General features: G+C 43.8%; 2 long non-coding RNA genes across 3 annotated transcripts in view; one reads left to right on the top strand and one right to left on the bottom strand.

Annotated features, from left to right (window-relative positions):
• LOC139798888 (uncharacterized) overlaps nucleotides 1-13,069 on the top strand; it is a 93,440-nt gene extending 80,371 nt beyond the window's left edge. For both annotated transcript variants that reach the window (XR_011727030.1, XR_011727031.1), the window contains 2 exons: nucleotides 7,857-7,963; nucleotides 11,893-13,069. This is a non-coding gene — a long non-coding RNA (uncharacterized lncRNA). The remainder of the gene's footprint in view (nucleotides 1-7,856; nucleotides 7,964-11,892) is intronic.
• Nucleotides 9,332-21,684, bottom strand: LOC139798889 (uncharacterized). Its single transcript, XR_011727032.1, has 3 exons — nucleotides 21,550-21,684; nucleotides 11,673-11,726; nucleotides 9,332-9,611 (listed from the first exon to the last, which is right to left on the bottom strand). It is a non-coding gene; the product is annotated as an uncharacterized lncRNA (long non-coding RNA).
• Nucleotides 21,685-22,078: the final 394 nt, after the last annotated feature.

Here is a 22,078-nt window from a genome sequence, read left to right as displayed (position 1 = left end):
TGCCTCTGGTTTTGATCAGTGACATGAAAACAGAGACAGAGGGGATGTTTTACTCTTATCTGAGCCTGTGGTTAATTGCCTTTCTGATTCCTCCCATCTCTCTCTTCTCTCTTCCCCACTGGGCTCCCTGCCCCAGTGGGCTGGCTGTCACAGGCTGGTGGCTCGTGGCCATCTTCGTGTCCACAGCCTGAGTGGCAACATCTCCACACTTCAGGGCCAGCACTCAAGGCATGACCTACAGGAGTGGGGTTTTTTTTTTTCTTGCAATAGCAGCAAATTGATACAGGGGCAATGTTCCTGTTCTCACCCTGCCATGTCTGCAAATGCTTCTGGTCCTTGCTCTCCGTGTGCTCTTGGCTCACTCAAGGATGGTTCAGCTCAGCCCATCACCCAGCAAGGCCAACAGGGCTGAGACAGTCTGAGCTCTGGCCCAGCACAGAGCTGGGACAAACCCAAACCCAAACCCAACTAATGGGGAAAAGAATGGGCTGGCCATGCCCAGCAACATCTGCAGTGCTCAGCACATGGGACATGAGCTGAAACAGGATGATGGAGTTGGACATGCTGCTAATAGTGCTTTTTTTTTTTTTTTTTTCACCAAGACCTGGCTTCCCTAAGGCCACCTAATGCAACATCCAGCTTACATTTTAGTTTTGAGACCGTTCCCCCAAGTTATTCATCTCTCAGGGCTTGCACCCTCCTGCCTCACCCTTCCAGGAATTCACATTGCACACATTGCTGCAAAGGGAATTAATGGGTTCTCTTTAAAGTGAGGGGAGAGGAATGTCCTTTCTATTAATGCTTATCATCATGGACTGCTGCAATAAAGATGCCTTGTAAACAATGAAGAATTTCCACAGCAGTGCTGGGGGCTGAATTGCCTCAGCTGGTCAGTGCCCAGACCTCTGAACATGTAAAATTTTAAAGAGAAATAGAAGATCAAGTATCTTCTTAAGTGTTTGATTGGTTTGTGATTGGTTCACAAACCCGTTTGGTTTGTGATTTCATTTTTTTTTCTTTGTAAATAAGTCCTTATAATGTCTTTCTCTTGTCTAAATCTAGCCCAAGGGATGAAGACTTGGATATACAAGGGATATTCAAGACTAATGATGCTCCATGCCTGGAGCTTGTGTCCCCAAAGGGATCTCATGAGCCATCCCATGATCCCCACCTGTCCCAAGGAAAGAGGACACACAGGGGACACAGGGGACACAGGCCACTTTAGGCCACTTTCCAGCAAGGAGCCAGGACAACCTCTGCACCCAGGGACCAGGAGGGTGACCATAACAAGTGGCCAGGACCCTTCTCTTCTATCCCGATCATTTGGCAGAAAGCTGTCACTTTTCTAAAGATGTCACTGGCTCAGCAAGGAGCATCACAACATTATTTGGCATCAACAGCATCAGGGCTACTGCTAAAAATGTCCTCAGTGAGAAGAAGGCATGGGATTTATGAGCTTTTCCCACTGGAGCTCCAGGAGCAGCTCCTTCAGCTGGCATCAGTGATGGCTTTCTGTCCTCCACAGGACTTGGAAGCCTCCTCTATGAGGAAAGGCTGAGAGAACTGGGTTTGTTCAGCCTGGAGAAAAGAAGGCTCAGGGGAGCCCTTATTGCCATCTTCCAGTACTTAAAAAGTGGCTACCAAGAAGATGGAGACTCCTGTTTACAAGGAATCCCATGGAAAAGACAAGGGCTAATGGGTGCAAGCTACTCCTAAGGAGATCCTGGTTAGACACTGGAATTTTTCACTCTGAGAACAGTTGGACTTTGGAAAAATCTCCCCAGGGAAGTGTTGGGTTCTCCAGCACTGGAGAATCTCAGACTCAGCCTGACAAGGTGCTGGGCCATCTCATCTAAACTGTGTTCCCACCTCAAAAGGCTGGAGCAGATGATCCTTGATGTCCTCTCCAGCCTGGAATTCTATGATTCCACGTGCAAGAGGCACTCCAGAGTGATACAAAGTGGATTATGCTCACAGGACAGCTGCATAATGGAGAGTCTGGGTTGAATGGTGGAAAGTTTTCCTCAGTTGCAGAGTCATCCTTTCATGTTTTGGAGCCTGTTGCTGATATCTGATAATAAATAGCATAGGAAAGATGGAGCTTCCATAGCCCAGACAACAGACTCCACAAATGCATTTCTAAAATAATTCAGTGAGGGATCATCTGTTACACTTGTGCACGATGAGAGGGGAAATTGTCCAAAATTTGTATTCTAATGGGGGAAAAAATAATCCTTGGAAGCAGTGAGAGGGAATCTGCTGGCTAAGAGACCCCAGAAATCTTTGAATATTTCACAGGCTGTAACTGATACTGAGACTTTTGGGCAATGGACAGTGGAATTCCTGAAGGGAGACCTCTCTCAAGCCCTAAAATGCTTTTTTTTGTGTGTTTGAAGAGGCATCTTTAATGTTCTGGTGGAGGAGAAGCCTTGTAAGGCTTCAGGAGATGATTTAACTTCTTCCATACACAATCCTGGGCTTCACAGTCTTCTGTCTTTTTATTTCTAATGAATTTTTGTCTCAACTCTGCAATGTCTGGGTTGCAGTTCAAAGATGTAATTTGAATTCTTCTGTAAAAAGTCTGACTACATCCATGGTTTTTCTTCAGCTGGAACTTAGAGGCACTTCAGCTTCTATTCAAAGCAGAGCTGGGGCTCAATGTGCATGTTGGGACCAAACTCCATCAAAGCAAATTGCCCTGAAACCCTCACAATACAAAGTCCTTGAGACTTTGCTTCTGGGAAACATAAAAAATAAAGTATTTTATGAATTAAAAAAAAAAGAAAACAACAAACAAACAACAAAAAAACCAAACAAGAGGAGAATGAGAGAAAGCTCTTCCTGCTTCAGAGCATCCTAAAGGTATAATATAGAAATCTAATATATTATCTATAGAAATAATATAGAAATATAGAAATCAGAGGGACTGAGCTCTCAGTTTAAGAGCTTGAAACCACTGAGCTGTGGGGTGAGGAGTGTCAAGGGATCCCCATTATCAGGATGAGTGATAAGGTCCAGGGTTGGTTTGAGCTATGTTACCTGTGTGCCAGTCATGGGAGCTTTATAGTCCAGATACAAATGGCACCCAAGGCTGCTGAAAGTGGAGAAAATTGGTGCCTCACAAAAAAAAACCCTATTTTTATCCCTTCCTCCACTTACTCTGCTAACATGAATGAAGAGAACCAGTTCCATGGGTCCTTTCCCCTAGAAAGCCTCTCCCACAGCAGTCATCCATTAACTCTGTGCTCCAATGTCATGACAGTGTCTTCCTGGTGAAACAGTGCCATGAATCCCCATCCCTAAATCTTTTCAGCTGCTGGAGTCACTCTGGGCTCCCAAACACCAGCATCCCACTGGATTGAAGCTCGGGGTGCTGCAATCCCCAGTTTCCCTTGGATTAATCCATGCCAGTGGAGGTTGTTCCATGAAGAAGCTTTGTGAGACCAGAACTGTGGGCTTGTTAACAAAAAAAAGGAACAAAAGAGGGGACAGAATTCCTGAACTCAAGCAGCAAAGCTGGGCTGAGAGATAAGCAACCCATTAAATCATGGTGCTGCACCATTGCCAGCATGATGTATCTCTCCTTTGAAATTAGTGTCTGTGAGGAAATGACAAATAATTTTCCATATGCAGAACCTTCCAGGCTCACTGAAGTGAATAACTTGGAGGACATTAGGATTTTCAGTATTCCTGTCCTTCCGGAAAGCCTTGATCAAATCCCAGCTGCAAGCAAGGAGAGCCTCTCAGCTCCTGGAAATCTCCTGACAACTCAGAGAGCAGGGTCTGGTAAATGATGAGTAAAAACCCTGAAATGATGTGTGGGAATCCAGCAGTATGTGGGTTCAGGTTTGGATAGGAGCCATGGAGAGGTCACTGAGGGAAATAAATCAGTGGTTAGTGAGCTGTGCTGGTGAATTTGGCTGTGATTTTCTGCCCTGGTGCTCACTGTAGTGGCTCCAAATCCTGAGGCTCCATTCGTCAGGACGACGTCGGAAATGCAAAATCCAGATCATTCCAATGGAACAGTTGGAAAAAAAAAAGCTCTCAGGAGAAAGTCTGCTTAGCAAAGGGAGCCATCAGCCCTTCACAGCTGCAAATATGTTGTCTAGGATAAGGAAACACAGGGAAAAAAAGAAATAAATACAACCAAATCCTGTGTGAAGGTCTCAGACCAAGTGAAGTCACTTCCAGAAAAACATTGTGGAGTGCTTTGCTCGTGCAACACGTGGGGCTGTGAATGTGCTGTCATTCCAGACTGCAGAGGATTTGTTGGGAATTAGGAGAGCCCTGTGTCCTGCCCAGTGTGAGGCAATGGGGTGACAAGGCCCCTGCAGCCCTTTCAGATGCCCCCTGGCTGATCAGGCTTGGGATGCTCCTGCTAACCTGAGAAACCCCTCTAACAAAAACCAGGAGGTCTCCAGCTCTTGAAGGAGCTTCTCTGATGCTCATTGCCTGTTGGATCAACCCAGGCATTAATCACATTTTGCTCTTATTCTGCTTTCCCTCACACCAGCTCTCTCATATGTTATCCATGCTTCTTTCACAACTTGGTTTTGAAGGCAAATTCTTTGCTCCTTCTGCCATCACCCTGGTGACTGTTACCTGGGAATCACTGCATTTGGGAGAACTGCTTGGTACCACTCTCTCCAAGGCTCAGGAAGTTTGTAGCAGCATCAAGCAAAGTAAGGAAGCTCTCCAGGACGTGCCTGACATCTCCAAAATGGATGGGAAAAAAAAAAAAACAAAAACCAAACACTTCTTTCAAGAATACTTTACAGAACGAAGGGGTGTCAGCTCAAACTCCAGTATTTTCTTTTTTTGAGAACTACTCTAAATTTCTGCAGAGAGCATTGACATTGAGAAACCCCTTTCCCTGAGATAAGCCCATTTCAGCAGGGGTGTTTGTCTCCAGTTTTAGTAGCACCAGCAGTCATTATTCAGATTTTTTGAAAGACCCTTTTCATCCCCACTTGAACTTCAGTTTTTGTAGCTAGGCTTTCCTCTCTCTACATGGAATGAAATTCATGGGTGGGCTGAGAAGAACTGGGTACTTTATTGAGTTATGTCTTCTTTAAGCCTTATTTTCTAAAAGTTCAGTGGACCATAAGCAGGGACCCAGCTCAGAGTGGGTCCAATGAAAGCCCAAGGGGAGAGGGGATGTTATCTCAGGGGGACTCAGTCCTACCAAAGCTCCCCTGGCTTGGCAAGGAATACATCCTTATTACCACTGCTTGTAAAAACCCCCTTCAGCTGGTCCCTGCCTGCAGCAGGTGAATCTGCTGGATGAAAGCTTGGAAAGCTTCCTCTGGTTTTCTTTTGTTTCAATTCCCATTTGTGGGAAGGAGGCAAATCCTGCCCTCCATTGCTTCCTCTCCTTCAGTGTTTCTGCTTCCTTCCCAGAGCTTGCCTTGGGCTCCTGCTAGATAGGAAGATGTTAAGGATCACCATCAACAGAAAAACAGTGTGCTCTTTTATTTTATTTACACAGCTGCCATGGATTTTGTTATGCCTAAATCCCCTGTCTCTTCCTCTCTCAGTGGGTTGAAGAGAGAAGAATGGGCTTTTTAGCATTTCTGTTTACTTTTATTGCTCTTTAAAATATTTTATGGCCTTTTAACAGAGTGACACAATGATATTAAAATAACTAAAAAAAAAAAAAAAAAAAAAAAGTACAGAAAATGTACTAAAGCATCATAGAAATTGATTTGCACTTCAAATACCCCTTCAAAGTGGCACCATGTCCTTGCTTTGAAGTGAAGCAATAAATTCACTTTATAATTCTGTATTAGGGGTTTTATGGGGAATTAGAGTGCATGTACTAAACAAAATGTCAGCTTATCTATACAAATATTTGCCTATAACTTGGACCTGAGGCAACTTATTGTACACTACAGTGCAATTTATATTGCAGTAGCCAGCAGAGATTCAGTCAAGGTCCATGCTTCATCTAGCTATTAAAAATCAGCTGTACTCCAAAAAAAAATTTAAAAAAAAGGCAGAGAAGGCAAAATAGCTGAGGCAGGTTGCTTCAGGTTGTCCAGTGAGACCAGGGCTGCTTGAGCATCCCTTTGGTACAGCCAGCACTGGCCTTGTGGCATTGCAGGGGACAAGAGCTGGCAGCTGATTCTCCTAAGCAAAAGCAGTGATAAACTGATAGTCTTATCTCACTGGGGGCTGGAATGAAAACCATGCAGTGTGCAAATGCAGGAGATTATCACAGAGAGAGCAGACAAAACAAGAGGGAGAGAGGAATAAGCTGCAGGCAAGGGGCTGGCTAGCAGACAGGAGGTGTCCATCTCAGCCAGCATGCAGCACAGGCAGAAAGTGGATGCCTTATTGTAAAAAAATAGCCACATATTCACTTTTTTTACTGCTTTTGTACTCCATCATGTCCTGAGAAGCAGTTGAAGGCAACAGCATCCTAAGCAATGAAGCCAGGCCAAGGCTTCCCCAAGTCCCCAGCAGGTTGGGGGCATGCAGGGACACTCAGTCTGCCTTGGCAAGGAGGGGAGCTCAGACAAAACCCCTTTGCTTGCTTAGCCCTGATCCTTTTCCTTCCCTTTTCCATGAAATTGCAAAGCTCATTGAGAAACTGGTGAATGAATAAGTGGGGAAAAGATGATTATGCCAACATATGTTATTTATATGACATCAATAATCACCATCAGGATTGGCACCAAGGAGACAGCCACTGGGGAGTCAGGGGTGGAGGGAAACCAAGTGGTAATTATGGCCCTTGGAGCAGTGGCAGCCTCCCAGTAGCCCAGAGTGATAAATCTTCTGCCACCTGCCTCTACTTGAAATTATGGACTTCATCCTGGACTTCAGGAGCTCCCACTCTTCTGTGTGATCCAACAAACATCCTTTCAGGACCTTCAGTGAATAAATAACTCTCCGAAATATTTCTTCCCCCTTGCAGTCCCCAGGAGCTCCAGGTTGTCTCTTTGGCATTGTGCAAACACACACAGCTCAATCCAGAGCTTTTTTTTTTTTTTTTTTTTTTTCCCTACACGAGCAGCATAATTATTTCTTCAAAGGGCCAGCTCCTCATGCCTGTGTTCATCAAGCTGTCACTCAAGAAAAAGTCAAACCTCTGGATGGGCTCTGCAGCCCTCCCATGGGCTCTCGGGTTTCCACAGCTCCTGGGTTGGAACAGAAGCTGTTTGAGTCCTGGGCTGGAGGAGGGCACAGCTTCATGCCAATAAAAAAAAAACCTCTGCAGAAGGTCAGGTCCTGCTCAGTGGCCCCCTCACCCTCCTTTGAAGCCCAGCGTGTGGGCAAGCTCAGCCCCTCCGTGCACCAAGGGGAAGGGTTGGGTTGGGTTCAAGGAATGAAGCTGAGAGCCTTTCTCTTGGCACTTTTTCATTACAAACCTGGGATCCCAAATCCTGGCTCCCAGGACAAAAGAGATTTATGTTTAACTGGAAGGGGTGTGGATGGGGCCAGTTTTGCTTTGAAGGTGGTTTTTTTCCAGGCTCTCCAGTGGTGTAAATCAATGGTGTTTCTACAAAATCATGTGTTACCACTCAAACTGGGGCTGATTTACCACCCTGAGCATCAAGCCCTCTGGCCAGAATCAGAGACACTCAGAAGACACTGTCTTTGTCCTACCACACCAGTAATATCCTGATTAAGTTATAAATTTGCTACTAAAAACCCACTGTCATGTTCAAGTTACTCAGGGTGAGCACAATATCACACTACAAAGAAGAGGAAGGAGATTAAATATTAGAGCCAAATCAGTTACAGATTTATTCCATAAACTTCTCATGATTTCATTGTGTTTCTCCTTTCTTTTGATGAATGGATTTTCCCAAGTCTGACAGATTTTTTTTTTTTTTTTTTTTTTGTGGCAGGTATTTTTCCTGTTGCCCTGCTTTATGCCAGTTTTCCACTAATTCCTGAGGAACAAGATGAGGTGAGAAGGAAGTTTGTTGGTGGCTGCAGTTTGATTTAGGTGCAGGTAGTTCCATCTCTGAGAACTTTTTTTTAACCAACACAAGGACTCTGTTTCAAAAGCCTTTGTATGGCTATTTGGAAATGTTGATGTTTTCAGGAAAAGGAAGAAATCAGAGGGAAATGATAGGATCTCCAATTAGCAGTTAAAAAAATTAATTTTTTTTTTTTTTAAATGAGCCTGTTTCAAACATTCAAACTAGAGATTTTTAAAAAGATTGCAGAATATTTACATATACTTAAAAGGGTTTTCTTGTAAAGACCTGTGGAATATTTATGCATTACCAAGAGGAATTTCACTCAATATACTCAGGCAGGCTTTAGGTTTCCTCAGAATTCTTTGGAGATTTGCAAACCTATAAATGCTGTAAATATGATCAGACATTGCTCTGTCTGAATTCTGTTAAACTAACACTTTTTTTTTTTTTTTTTTCCTTAAAAAAAATACGATCCATGGTTTATTTTGCTTGACCCATACTTGATATTTAAGGAAATTAAATATATCTCACGTTTAGTCTCCCAAAATCATACGGGGTGTCCATTAAGGTGTTAAAATTAATGAAAGCTCAGTGGTGAACATATAAATAGCACAGCTGCCAGCCTGCTTTGTAAAACCAGAGCTGAGCTCTCCCTGCTGTAAAGTGTGCAGAGCAGATTCCCAGAGATAATATTTGTTGCTCTTTGTAATTGCTCTTTTGTTGTTTCTGCTTTATGGGCTCTTGGGTTACACACCAGCCAGCAATATCCTATAGCTCCACTAAGATGCTTGCAAGTTACTCAGGGTTTCCACACCCAGCCCTCCCAGGAGAAAAAAAGAAAAAAAGCAGGGAGACTTCCAGTGGATAGTCCCCCCTGGCAAGTGGAGACAGCAAGTAATGAATTAAGGGGAAAAAAGTAATTAATCTGACACTTTTGAACATCCCAAACCAGGGACTTGGATCAAGTTGTTTGTTATCCATCCCATTTTTCCCTACTATTAGAGTTCCTAATTTCTTTTCTCCCCAGAAGGCAGCTGCTCTCTTCCATTCCCACCTCCACTGATTTTATGGGGCTGACCATGATTACATGGTGCAGCACTGTGGTTCTCCAGTGGCAACTTTATTACCCGTTGCCTTATGCCCTGTTCAGCTTGCAAAATGTTCCATCAGAAGCCATTCCTCTTTTTCTTTTGCTCTGTTTTCTAATAAAAAGCATGGCTTTAGCATGACAATTCTCCAAAACTCATCCAAAGGTGGCCTTATCCACCATGGCCACTCACACTCTGGTTTCAGGAAAAGCCTTAAAGCAAACCTGAGGATAAGGAAGTTCTGCAGTCATGATGCTCAACCCTGGGACTTCTGTTACCAGCCCTTATACACATGTTGCACCCCCAGAATAAGCCAAGGACTTCATGTCCCTTTGGATATTTCCCCTGAGAAGCCTCCCGTGGAGGCAGTGTTCACCTATAGCCCAATACACCATCAATTCACCATCAATTCACCATCAATACATCATCAATACACCATCAATACATCATCAATACATCATCACCACTCCTGCTACTCACAGTCAGCCATGCTCATGGTGAGGAGATGGTGGCAGGGGAGCAGAGGCCAAAGTTTTGGTTGAATATCCAGATAAATGTTTTGAAATGGATTCTCCTTCCCATTAGAAAGCTGTTGAGAAGATTAAAAAAAAAAAATGGGATCTTGCATGAGGTCATAAAGTCAATCCCTCCCCTACAAAGCATTACAAAGATGAAAAAAATAGACAAAAGCAGTGAGTGTGTGGGTTTCCCACAGAAAGGACCAATGGAACTCAAACAAGGACGTGCACTTCCTGCAAAGGTGGTGTTAATCAAAAAACATTTCCCTTACCTCCTTCCCCCCCTCTCCCAATTATGCTTGGAGAGTTTTTTCCATTGGCCTTTACCAAAAAGCATGAAAAGCTTGTTCCAAAATCCACTGACATCATAGGGAGCTTTTCCAAAGGCTAATGGGCTTTGGGTTCAGGCCCCTGATTTTTATTCCAAGTGTTCACAACAGGGAGCTTAAATCAGGTTGTGAGCCCCAGCAGATTTTCCAACATTACCTTCAGCTGGGACAATGTTCCCCCCAAGCTGTGGCTTGGAGTGGAGCCTCTTGAGATCCCATCCCTCACTTGAGTGGGGACCAAAGTGAATTTTATCTTAGATGTGGCCTTATCAGCATGGCTGAGGGAAGGGACACCCATGGCAGGGTGACACCCCAAAGAAGGGGTGTCAGGGGTACCACACTGAGGTGATGCTGGTGGTGAGGCTGCCCCAAAAGAGTTGGGAAGTTTGGAGAGTGGGGAAAACCCAAGGAAAAAAATCTCTCAGAGGGTCTCTGCTCTCTGCAAAGGTTTTGCCACTTTGCTGTGCAAGAAGGGTGGATGTAAATGTTTCTGTGCTTTCTTTTTGGTGATCTTCATCCACCCAGTGTCAGACATTAATCTCTGCTTAATTGACCAGAAGGCCACAGCCCCACAGCATGTGAATGTGATCCCAATTAACTCTCTTCAGGTTACACATTGAATTTCTGTGTCTTGCCTTGTGGAGCTGCAGAGCAGCTTGTTTTTTGAGGAGAACATAAAAGAGAGAGGGGCAGGGGGGGTGTTAGTTACAGCCATAAATTTTACAGTGCACTGGAAACCACATTAAATGGCAACATCAGTTTATAGATCAACTCTGCAACTGCTTGGTCGTTAAAGTGGTGGTGGTAGATTATTGTGTTGTAGCCTTGTAAAATATGGGCACCCTATTTGCTGGGAGAGAACTTAAAGAGAACAATAAAAGTCTCCAATGTCTTTGATTTCTCATTTCTCTTGTGTTACAGTAGGCTACATCACACAATCTGTGTGTGTGCTTTTGTGGGGAGTGAATCTTTGCAAGGCTTTTCTCTTACACTCCAGAGGGCAAAGCTGATGAATCTTTCTGATTTAAGGTTAATTCAACTCTGTACCACTCTTTGCCTGGCCCAGACATGGAGCAGATGGCCAGACCATCCCCATATTGATCTTCCAGGGGCAGTGATGCCCAGTGCCAACTGGAACAGTGCCTGGACCTGCACAAGCATCAGTGGTGCCTGAGCTTGGCTGGTCCTGAGCTGCAGAGCATCGTGGGTCTCTTCCAGCTCAGCCAGACCAGCAGACAAAATTCATGTGCAAAAATAAAACTTGGAAGTGATAAAAAATGGAATCTCTTCCCAGACAGTGCCTAATCTCTGCCTGTCTTCTGAAAATGTAGACATTTGTTTTGGACTGTGAAGAGCTGCTTTCGAGTGCTTGGCCAGTGCTGGAGATGCTGATCTCCTTGGAAAATTCCAGCCACAATGTGCTGCCTGATGAGCAATAAATTTTTGTTTCATGTTTTTCCTTCCTTATCACAATGAGCAAGTGGTTTGCAGGACTGGTGCAATGTTCACTGGAGGAATTAGGGTTAATATCCACATTTTTGTCTGCTCGTGGCATAAGGTCTCTTCTGACAAAGGAACAGCAAGTGCTGCCTCACCACTGCCCTGGCTGAGCAAAGAGCTTTTCTTTAAAAAAAAAAAACAACAAAAACCAGGGATATTTCTAGCTACAAAATACAATATTGCCAGTTGAAATTAATTAGCTTTACTGTAGACAAATGGGAATTCTCTCAGAAACATACTTTTGCAGCCTAATATGCTAATTGGATAAAATGAAACATTTTTAGTGCTACTGCTATGACTCACCACACTTTGCAGAATTTCCCTGGCTAATATCCCACTTGCTTTCTGGAGGATAACCTGGAGATGAGACAAATTGCATGGCTGTCACAAAGCATTGTGGTGGGTCCAGGTGTAGATAGGAAACCAAACACATTCTCCTTTTTTTGTTGTTGGTACAGGCTTTAAGAGGGGATGGCAGTGAAGCTTCTGACTGTTTTATTTTTGGGGTTTTTTTCCCTTAAAGGCCAGACCACTGAAGCCACCACTTAAAATCCTGCTGAAGGAAGAAGTTGCCTGAATGGAGTCCAGTTTGGTGGTGGTGGCAACCACCAGCATCAGGCTGTCAGTCTACACTTGTTGAATGAGTCCATGGGATTGACCTTCCCACTCACTTTCTTAGAGACAGAAAATTATCAATATTCTGGGTGTGTTCTTGGCATTTTCTGCAACACATGGGAGACCTTGCTGTGCATTTGGCTCAAGAGGCAGAAGAGCAGCAGAGAGGTTTCAAGGATGTGGGGAGGAAATCTTCTGTCCCTTTTCTGTTGCCTGTATTTCAAGAAGTGATGTAGTCTTGTGCAGGCTGACTCCACTTTAAAAATAACATCAACAGAATTCAGTAAAAATAATTGAACACGTGACACTCCTGTCAAGTTTGTTTTGTTGCTTCCTAATGGAGAGGATTGTGAAGAATTTTATAGTAACTTGGCCTCTGAGTACCATGGCAAGCTGCACAGCTTCCTTCACAAAGTAAGGAAAAAGAAAAAAGGGAAGAAGCTGCTGTTTATCTAACACAAAGGGAAAGGGCAAAGAGTCTCTGCTTGAGATGTGTCCTAACATTACATGATCTGACTGCTCTGCAGTGAAGAACCAGGGTGGTGCTTCCTGAGACCTTTTGGGTTTGTTTTTAACGTGAGGGAGCTTGGCTAAAGGGAGCAAAAAGACTGAAGACCCCAACTACCAACAAACTGCATCCCATTTACAGCTTTCTGACATCTGCAAGTGCTCCTGCCCTGCCCCAAATCATCCCTGCTGGTGCCAGAGCCACTGCTGGTTTCTCCAAGGCCAAAGAATGGTCCTGGGGAACCTCATGGTGGGAGACTGAGTGTGTTTTGTCATGAGTGACATCCCCCTACATCAACAGGGGATCACCAGGGACCTTCTGTCCGTGGGACAAAGATGAAAGGACTGGCAAGGGTTTATCTCAGCCAGGGTAGGGGCACAGGACAAGCATTCTATGCTTGGAAAGTCATTTATGAACTGACCTTTGGAGACAAGCAGCTCAGGATCTCTGGGATGACAAATGCTTGAAACCATCCGGATGGTTCAACCTCCTCATCGTTTGGGTGTTGTCCTGTTTATTGCCCTGTTTTTCAAAATAAAGATTTTGTCAGGAAAAGGCTGACACCCGCCCCTAGAAAGATATTCTTTTCAGTTGCAAATTTTCCCTTGTCCCCAGCTAAAAAAAGTCAAGCAGAGATAAAATCTGACACGTTCTCACCATTTGTCTCTTTGGCAAAAGGAAAAGAGGGGTCGTTCCCTTCTGGGCCTGACGTACAGGATGCCACTCCAGCCATCATGCTTGATAACTTCAACTTGAACTTGTCCACTTATGTAAATGGGGCTGATTTATAGCTTTGCAATACAATCTTAGGACTTTGTATGATTTTTCTGGGTGGTCAGAGGCTGCCCTGCTGTAGTAGCATTATAAATGCAGAGGTTTTCACTTGCCAGGTTTTTTGAGCACCAGGGACCAAGGTGTTAAGGCCTAAGGGACCCTCAGGGTGCAGAAAGCACATTTCTGGCATGGCACTCCATTGACAGAGGGAGCCCAGTGGGGTTTGAGAGTGATTTGTAGTTAAAATCCTGATCCCTAGTAAGGAAAAAATCCTTCCAAATCCCCAAAGAAAGCTGCAAAGTCAGGCACTCCATTTTCCCCTCCCATTAAAATCATCATAGAGAATATTTAAAAAAAAAAAAAAAAACACAATACCAGCCTTTTCCAGACACCAGAATTGCTACTGAAGTCTAGGGATGCACTGTCCAAATTCCAGTTTCTTGGTATTTTTCCATGATTCCTCTGACAATCCAGCTTTAGACTATTTAGTCTCCTTCCAGCTTAATGATAAAATGTAAGCTTGCAGCCACCAGCAAGAGGCTCTCCTGCAATTCAAAGAGCAGAAATTAGCATGGATAATCCAAACCACACTGCCAAATTAAGCAGGTTGCAAGCCCATCCTGGACCTGGATTTTAATTGCAAAGGCTGGGCCATCCATTAGTGGAACAGGATTATTCTGGCCAGGGACAGGTGTGCTCCCAAAAATCACAGGGATCCCTCTCTCCTCATTGATGCTGTCCTGGCAAAGATGACTCTTGAGTATTGTCCATGAAGAAGAAGTTAAATTCAGCCCAGGTTTCATGGCATGGAGGAAAATCACCAGCTCATCAGTGGTTTAGAAATACCTGGCTGCAAGATTTCAGAGGCTGAGGTGGTTTATAGAGGCTGGTTCTGGGAGTGCTCTGACAATGCCTTCTGTATTAGTCAGAAAAGAAATGAATAATTCCTAAAAGTGCTCTGATTTTTGTTTGTTTGTTTTTAGCTTCGTATGTTACATATAATTTCATGTTACATGACTGCAAAACAAAGCCCTTTCAACTTTTATTTACTAAAGATGTGCTTGGCTGGATTTCAGAGACTTCAGATGGCACAAGAGAAAACAGATGAGATGACTGGAAAAAAGCAGAAGTTAGCTCTCATTCTTAAGATGGTCCTGGGATATGATTAACCCAAAAAAAAAAAACCAACTCATCCCTATGGGTTCTTCAGAGCTGTGCTGCATGTTTAGACACTCAGGGTCATTTTGTGTCTTGGCCCTTGCCATACAGAGACCATTCCATAACTCTGCTTCCATATGATAATGATTGTTTGAGGTAGGGCAAGACTGAATTTCAGGTACAGCAACAGGAGCTGGACAAGTGAGTAATAGTTACATTCATTCCAGATTATTGTTTCCTCAAGCTGAGTGTGCTTATTCATAATATTTCATAATATTCATAATATTTCCCCCCCAAAAAATTAAGGGAGTGGGGTAAAACATCCCTTGAACTTACAAGCAAGCACCAAACTTCCTGCCTTGCAGGGGTTTCTTGACCACCTCACCTTATTCTGCTACAGCTGCTGGAGCTAAAGTTCATGTGTTTATCATTTTTGGGGGTTCTCAGAAGCAAAACAAGAGGCTGGCTGCACCAGTTTAGGCACAGAGATACCTCTGGGCAGCCTGACAGGTTGTGTGTCCACTTGCTGCCTGGGACCATTCTTGGTGGTTAATAGGAGATGATGCTCTCCAGCAGCCTCTCCCTGTGTCCCACTGCTCTGTAGCTGCCAGAGGTATACTTGGATATCTTACCCATTTATAGGGAAAATATGCTTTTCCTAATTTTTTTTCCTCATCTTTCTTTTGCCCCTTTCAAGCAGCAAAGCACAGAGAGGTTATTTGGAATTTGTATGTGTGTCTTATAGTGGAATGATTAATTAATCAGAAATGTTCTGTTTATGATAAAACTCCTTTAAAATGCTTGGATTCTAACAAGACAGCTTAGAACTGGCACAAATGAGAGTTATTCCCACTTTTAGGGGCTATTAATAGTGCCAAAGAAATCCAAAGGAGACCCATAGCACCTGTGTACTTATTATTCATCACATATATGCTTTTTATATAGGTATGGATGAGATAAACAGAGGAGGTTTGCACAGCACACTGCTTAAGCTGTGCCAAGGAAATAAAATTCTCTCTCTAAAGAATTTAACTGCAAAGGCAAACAGGGGCCAGCAATGAAATCACAGCTCCTTTGAGAAGAAGATGAGTTGGCATCTTTTCCCTGGGAGGCTGCTTCTCATATGCACGAAATTATAAATAAAGAGGCACATGAACCATGTGCCAAGGATGTAACCCTAAGCTGACAAAAACCAGTGGGAGTCCTGGAATGGCAGCAGGCTTCAGGGCAGGTCTGTGATGCCTCCAGGTTGCTGAAAGGAGCTCCTGCAGCCTGGCATCCCAGATCTCTGGACAATTCTGTGGCCTCATCACCCTTGGGTTTGGACATTTCCTGCAGCATCCCTGTAAGGCAGTCCTGCAGTTTCTGTGTTACTCACATGGGCTCAGCAGGATGGCTCCTGAAGACATCTCTGATGAAAGAAGTTGGATTAAGAGGAGCTGCAGATGCCTGGTTCCACACTGCTCTGGCCTGAGGGCTGTGGAAGGAACCATTGAATAGAATCACCTGTGCTGGAAGAATGGGATGCAACAATTTCATCAAATCCTTATTTCTGTTGTAACCTCTGATTGCACAACATCTGAGGACCACTTCTTCTCCAAAGTATAAACCAGACCTCTCATAGTGAGGGCAAAAATACTTTTCATCCTTCACCAGGTGGCAATTTGTAGTAATCAGCCCTACAAATGCCTAGGGGAGCTTCCTTACTCCCTTGTGTCTGCTCAGTCCCTCTCACCAGGACCAGAGATCCTCAGGATCTCCCTGATGGATGTTGTTGAGTTATCCTGTGATTAATTAGCACAATTGGGTCTTTTCTCCTTTGTCATTTCCCTCCAGTGACCAAGCTCCACCAGGCTGCCTGGCTCTCTGCTCTGTGCAGCACAGCTCTGATCTGGGCTTGGTTCTTGCCATCCTGGACCTCCTGGGAACCTGACGTGACCCCTTGGGATGCTTCACAGCCCTGGAAAGTGTCAACCAGACCTCATAGTGAAGGCAAAAATACTTTTCATCCTTCACCAGGTGGCAATTTGTAGTAATCAGCCCTACAAATGCCTAGGGGAGCTTCCTTACTCCCTTGTGTCTGCTCAGTCCCTCTCACCAGGACCAGAAACCCTCAAGATCTCCCTGATGGATGTTGTTGAGTTATCCTGTGATTAATTAGCACAATTGGGTCTCTTCTCCTTTGTCATTTCCCTCCAGTGACCAAGCTCCACCAGGCTGCCAGGCAGCACAGCTCTGATCTGGGCTTGGTTCTTGGCATCCTGGAGTTCCTGGGAACCTGACATGACCCCTTGGGATGCTTCACAGCCCAGGAAAGAGGAAAAATTGGATTTCTCCAGGACTGGTAGAAAACCAAGGTCTCGTCCTGCGTTTCCCCAAAGCTCCCTGAAACAGATGTGGTTCTGGAAAACAGTTGAGTCTGACAGATCTCCAGGCTTAGAGAAAAAGCCATTTGGTCAGGGTATGATGATCCAGCTGTATTCAGGACACAGCTTGCTGATTTTATGGATGCACATATATCTTTTAGGACTAGAAATCAGTGTTGTTTTTGTCTTCATGTGTAATGTTTGACATACGATGTAAATTTACTTTTACAGCCTACAGACATAAAAGCTACTGTGGCTTGGACTTAGAATTTATTGTTTGCAGAAAACTAACTACCAGGTTTGTTGATTAACTTTTTTTTTTTTTTAATACAATGGGAAACAAAGAATCAAAGTACACGAGGGCAAAATTTGCACTAGATAGAGGTGATTTGATCTTTTAAAATGTCACTGTTGTAACAAAACAATTCATTTGGCTTACCACAGCTCACTCCTGTAATTCCTAAAATATCCTCTGTAACCACCTACTTTTCCATAGGCTCAGTTCAATTAATAACATTTCTTAAATAAATTTATTCATGCCAAAATGGTAAATTACAGCCTTACCAGTTCTAAAGCAAAAGTTGTCTCTTGTTGTACAAGCAGCCCATGAATTGGTTTGGTTTTTTTTTTTTTTTTTTTTTTGCAAGACCCACAGCCTGAGGCTTTAAGCTGGGGGCAGCTGGGTTTGTGCTCCCCCAGGCTACTGTTTGCCCACCACTTGTGCAGTTAATGGCACCCATTTATTTCCCAGTAGAGACTGGGAGGACACAAACCCCTTCAGCTCTCTTTGTCCTTTTCTGTTGCTGCTCATCTTTGGCTGAAACTTCCAGATCTTTTCTGGCAGAACTTGATGTCTGTTGTTTACATGAGAGGGAAGCATATAATGGGCAAAACCTGGCCTCTAGTTGTTATCACGGCCTGGTTTATATAAAATTTTCTAGCCTGACTTCATAATTCAAACCATTTTCCTCCTACAAATGCACAAACAAACAAGCTGAAGTTATTGCCCAAGCCATGCATGCAGCTCAGCCAACGTGTTTTGCTTAAAAGTATCGTTAAAGCCATTTCCCAGAATGTCTGGCTCAGAGTGGGGTTCTTTTAATGATTTTATTAAAAAGTGAATTAAAGGCCAAAAGGTTGCTTTCCTACAGCCCTTAATTTCCTGTTTCAGGGCCAAATGCTGCACACAGAAATGCTGGGAGCAGAAAACAAGGGGGCTGCCCCTCAGGATCAGGGAGGCTGTTGGAGCTTTGGTGATGCCATGAGGCATCAGAGAGCACAGGGACAGAAACACAGTTACCAGGTCCAAGCATGCAGAAATGGGAAAATGGACTCTAAACCAGCCCCAAGTGCTCCTTTTAATACCTGGGAGATGATTTTTCCTTTTCCTGATGTCACTTTGACACCAGAGTGGCTCCAGGGAGGGTGGCACAGAGAAGCACAGGTGGCCTTTGGCATGGCTGGACTAGTGGCATGAGTTTGCATTTTAATCACCTCTTTATGCAGCCTGGATGGTGCCAAGGCTTTATTTCTGCTTCTCAAATTGGTGAACATGTGCAGCTCTTCAAGGCAAGGAGCTCCTGGTGGGCCAGCAGCTGGGGAGAAGCAGGGTCACTTGCAAAGAAGCAAACAAATTCATGGAATAAGAATAAAGAGAGGAGGAACAGGCTGCAGCCTCCTCCTCCTGGGGTCTAACAGCCTCTCAGTGTTGTAAGAGAGAAAATACAATGCCCCCAACATAGAAAATGGATGTTCAGGGATTTGCTTGCAGTGCTAGCCCATCATTTGGAAAACCAAGCATAAATTCCCTCCTGGTGTGCAGAAAAACTCCAGGAGATGCAACTTGCACCTTTGCAGCACTCATGGGCCTGGCCAGCTCTTAGCAGTGAGCAACATGTTGGTAAAACTCCAGTCTTTAAAATACTTTAATAAAACAACCATGATTTACCCCACTGCAGGAGCTATAAACTGCAATTTAATAATGTGTTTGTAAGGGACAGCTTTTTTAGATAAAAAAAAAATAATAATGTTGTAGTATTATTAAAGAATTGTGGTATATAAAAATATCTAATTGCTGAGGAAACAGCAATGATTATGATTTTTCAGAGATTCAGTATGGGCAAATCATTCTAAGGTGGAAGTTACTTTTTTATGGTGGACTCTTGCAGTATGGGTCTCATTAAATTTTCAGCAAATACTCTTCCAAATCTTTACCAGCCCTGCAGATTTTGGTGAGCACAGAAGCTTTCATCCTGCTCCAATGATGGCTTCTCAAACATGGATGACATTTTTTTTGCATGGGATACAAGCATCTTTTCACATAAAGGGAATTTATTTCTTATTGGGCTAAGATTCATCCTTTGGGCTCTTGGTTTTCCCAGCTCAGTTCCCATAAAATGCCCCCAAAATATCATTTTTAAGCTTGGTACCTGGAGTGGCTCAGACTTGGGGCAGGTTTAGCCAGGCAAACCCATGCAATTTCTGCTCTGTCTTGCTCCCAGTCATCTGCTCTGACACAAAATAGGATTAAGAATCACAGAACTGTTTCCAGCTAATAGATTTAGGCTGTGGTTCCAGGATTATTAATACCAGATCTGTGCACTACCAACTCACCCAGGACTATAAATCTCATGTGGATAAGGCATGGACACATGATTGTGTTTTGTCAAATTAGCCAAGGGACATGATAGGGAATTTATCCCAGCTTTGTACTTGTGTGTTAGCTGCACCCCTGCTGTGGAAAGGCAGAAGATAGCTGGCCTGACAGGGCTGAGACAATCCTGATATGCTGAAAAACCTGCTGGTATAAGGGGTTTGTTGTTGGTTTTGATAAATGTGAACCATTCATTGGAGTTTTTCTAAGGCCTAGCAGCACGTTGCTCAGCTGGGACATGGTGCTGGTGGGATGAGACCACAAATCTTCCAGTTGGGTGCAAACCACAGCCTTAATAAGAATTGGCACTTGAGCTCCTGTCACGTAGTTCCCCTTGGAAATCTCTTCTGAGGGCATGAACCATCATTTCCTTATCACATGTGATGGGATCAAGAGGTTTTAGGCTGCTTAGCTGTGTCCTGCATCTTGATAAACCACCATCCTGTGGAGAACTCTGATGCACGTTTGCTACAAAAAAAATGCCCAGTTCTCAATAGTTACCTTTAAAATCCTAGAAAGAGGACTACTCATTTCCTTGTTGCTCTGGAGATAGATTAAATATTAATTCTTGGTGCTAGAGGAGGTTAGGACTGGAAACTTAGGTGGCCAAAAGCAAAAAGTGGAGCTCTCCTTAACTGTAAGGTCCTCAAACTGGACCACAAAAGAACCATGGGTGTAGCATCTGTGTTCTTGCCTGAGAAATGGCACATGAATGACCAAATAATTCTTTTTTTTTTTTTCCTTCTACATGAATTTTTTTATGGTGGGAGATGAAGTTCTCATGCAACTTCTAGGCTGGTGTGAGAGCATGGCTTGTACAATATCACTGGGAAATGGACAAAAAGAGAGATAATTCTAATGTTTGGGTAAATCTCTGCTTAATTTTTTTAAAGGAAGGAACCCCACTCTATCAAACACCATTTTCAGGACAAGCCTTTGCAAAAAAGATGCAAAGCAGGTGAAGATGTGCTCAGGGAAGCCACTGCAATGTGTTCAGCACCTCCACCTCCCCCAAGAAATGCTGAGGAGCTTTTTTCACACTAACGTGACAGCTCATCCCACTGCAAGTCACTCCTTCAGTGCTCAGCCCCTTCCCTCACCTCCAGGAAAAGAGCTGAGGGCTTCTACCTTGTCACACATGAAACACATCAGCAGCACTTCCAAGCACTCCTTTGGACATTTGGTCATGTTGGAAAGTGGGAAAAGGTGAAACCTGGAAGGTCCAACATGCTCTGTAAAGCCTGCAGGTCAGGATTGACACCGGAGGGCAACAGGAGGCTTTGACCCTTAACTTGGAAATACAAAACTAAATTTTCCTCATTTCCCCCACCCTCCCAAATCCTCCCTGGTTGCCTCCGTGGCTGTTCTGTATTATGATCCCTTTAAATAAGCAGCCTGTCATTAGCTTTTATCCCAGTGCTTGCTCAGCCTGACTCAAGCCTAGGACTCTTTGTTTTTCAGGCTCACATGGTGTGTAAGTGCCAGATGTTTCCCATCTCTTGGCTCTTGGTGAAATAAACACAAACTGCCATAACCTTCACCTTTCAACTCTTACATTACCTATTCCTAAAGCACACACAAAAAAAAAATGGATGTGTGTTTATGCTGCAAGGCTTTGAACCACCTTCCAGGTTTATGTCAAAAGTCCTCTTGTCCAAGGCAAAGATAACTGATGAGAATGGACTTGCTGTAAAATTCACTAGTGAAGGAGTGGTCTTCATGGAAGGAAGGAGTCTGGGGGGGAAGAGGCCATGGAAAACTCATCTGAGCTTCAGATGCAGTCCCTCAGCTCTGTAACCTGGAAAGTGGAGGCACTCCATGGGTGACAATCCAGTTGCATTACAAAAACCCAGGATAATTGTGAAGATTGGCAGTGTGCTGGGATAAGAGTTGGATTTGATGATCCTAAAGCTCTTTCCCACCAAAAATGTTTCTATAGTCCATAGGGATTTATCTGATGTGTCACAGCTTTCTGCCCAGGCTATGAAGTTCATCCTTTTAATGTATTCCAATTATTTTTACAACTTTCCTCTCCCTGTCCCAGTAAGAGGAAAACTAATTTGAAAAGGGTTAATAAAGGAATTTTTATCATGAATAACAACTCACCTAAATTAATCCTGGAGTGATTTTTCTTCCTCCTCTTCTTCTGCCTCTCATTTTGTCAGATCTTTCTTGAAGGCATCAGGGGGACTTGGCTTTTGGTGGGGCATAGAGGGCTTCTTTAGGTTCATATTCATGTGTCCTGAAGAAGAACAGAAAATATTCAGCCTCAGGGGGTTGGGAGCAGCTGTTTGATGACAAAGGCTCCAATCTTCCCAGGAAAAGCCACCCAGGCTTAGGTGTCTCATAAGAAAGTCAGACAGCAGCTTTTCCTTTTCCAGTTGCTTCAGCAGCCTTAAGCAAGGAAACTGAAGCACAAATGTTGCAATTAAGATGGCAAAAGGATTTCAATTGGAATTCTGAGTGGATTATGCAAAGAGGAATTTAATTTGTGCTAATTCACCTCTTCCCAGCAAGATGAAATCTTCCTTTGGGGATGGTATTTTGTGTTTGGTCACAGGCTCAGCTGGAAGAGGAATTAGCAGGGACAGTGAATACTTGAGCCACTATTCACTCCTGCCTACTGAAAAAAAAT

Source organism: Heliangelus exortis, chromosome 8 (genome assembly GCF_036169615.1).
Source record: "Heliangelus exortis chromosome 8, bHelExo1.hap1, whole genome shotgun sequence".
NCBI classification, from domain to species: domain Eukaryota; kingdom Metazoa; phylum Chordata; class Aves; order Apodiformes; family Trochilidae; genus Heliangelus; species Heliangelus exortis.
Note: the sequence above shows the minus strand (reverse complement) of the source record. Positions and strands in the feature narration are given on the sequence as shown.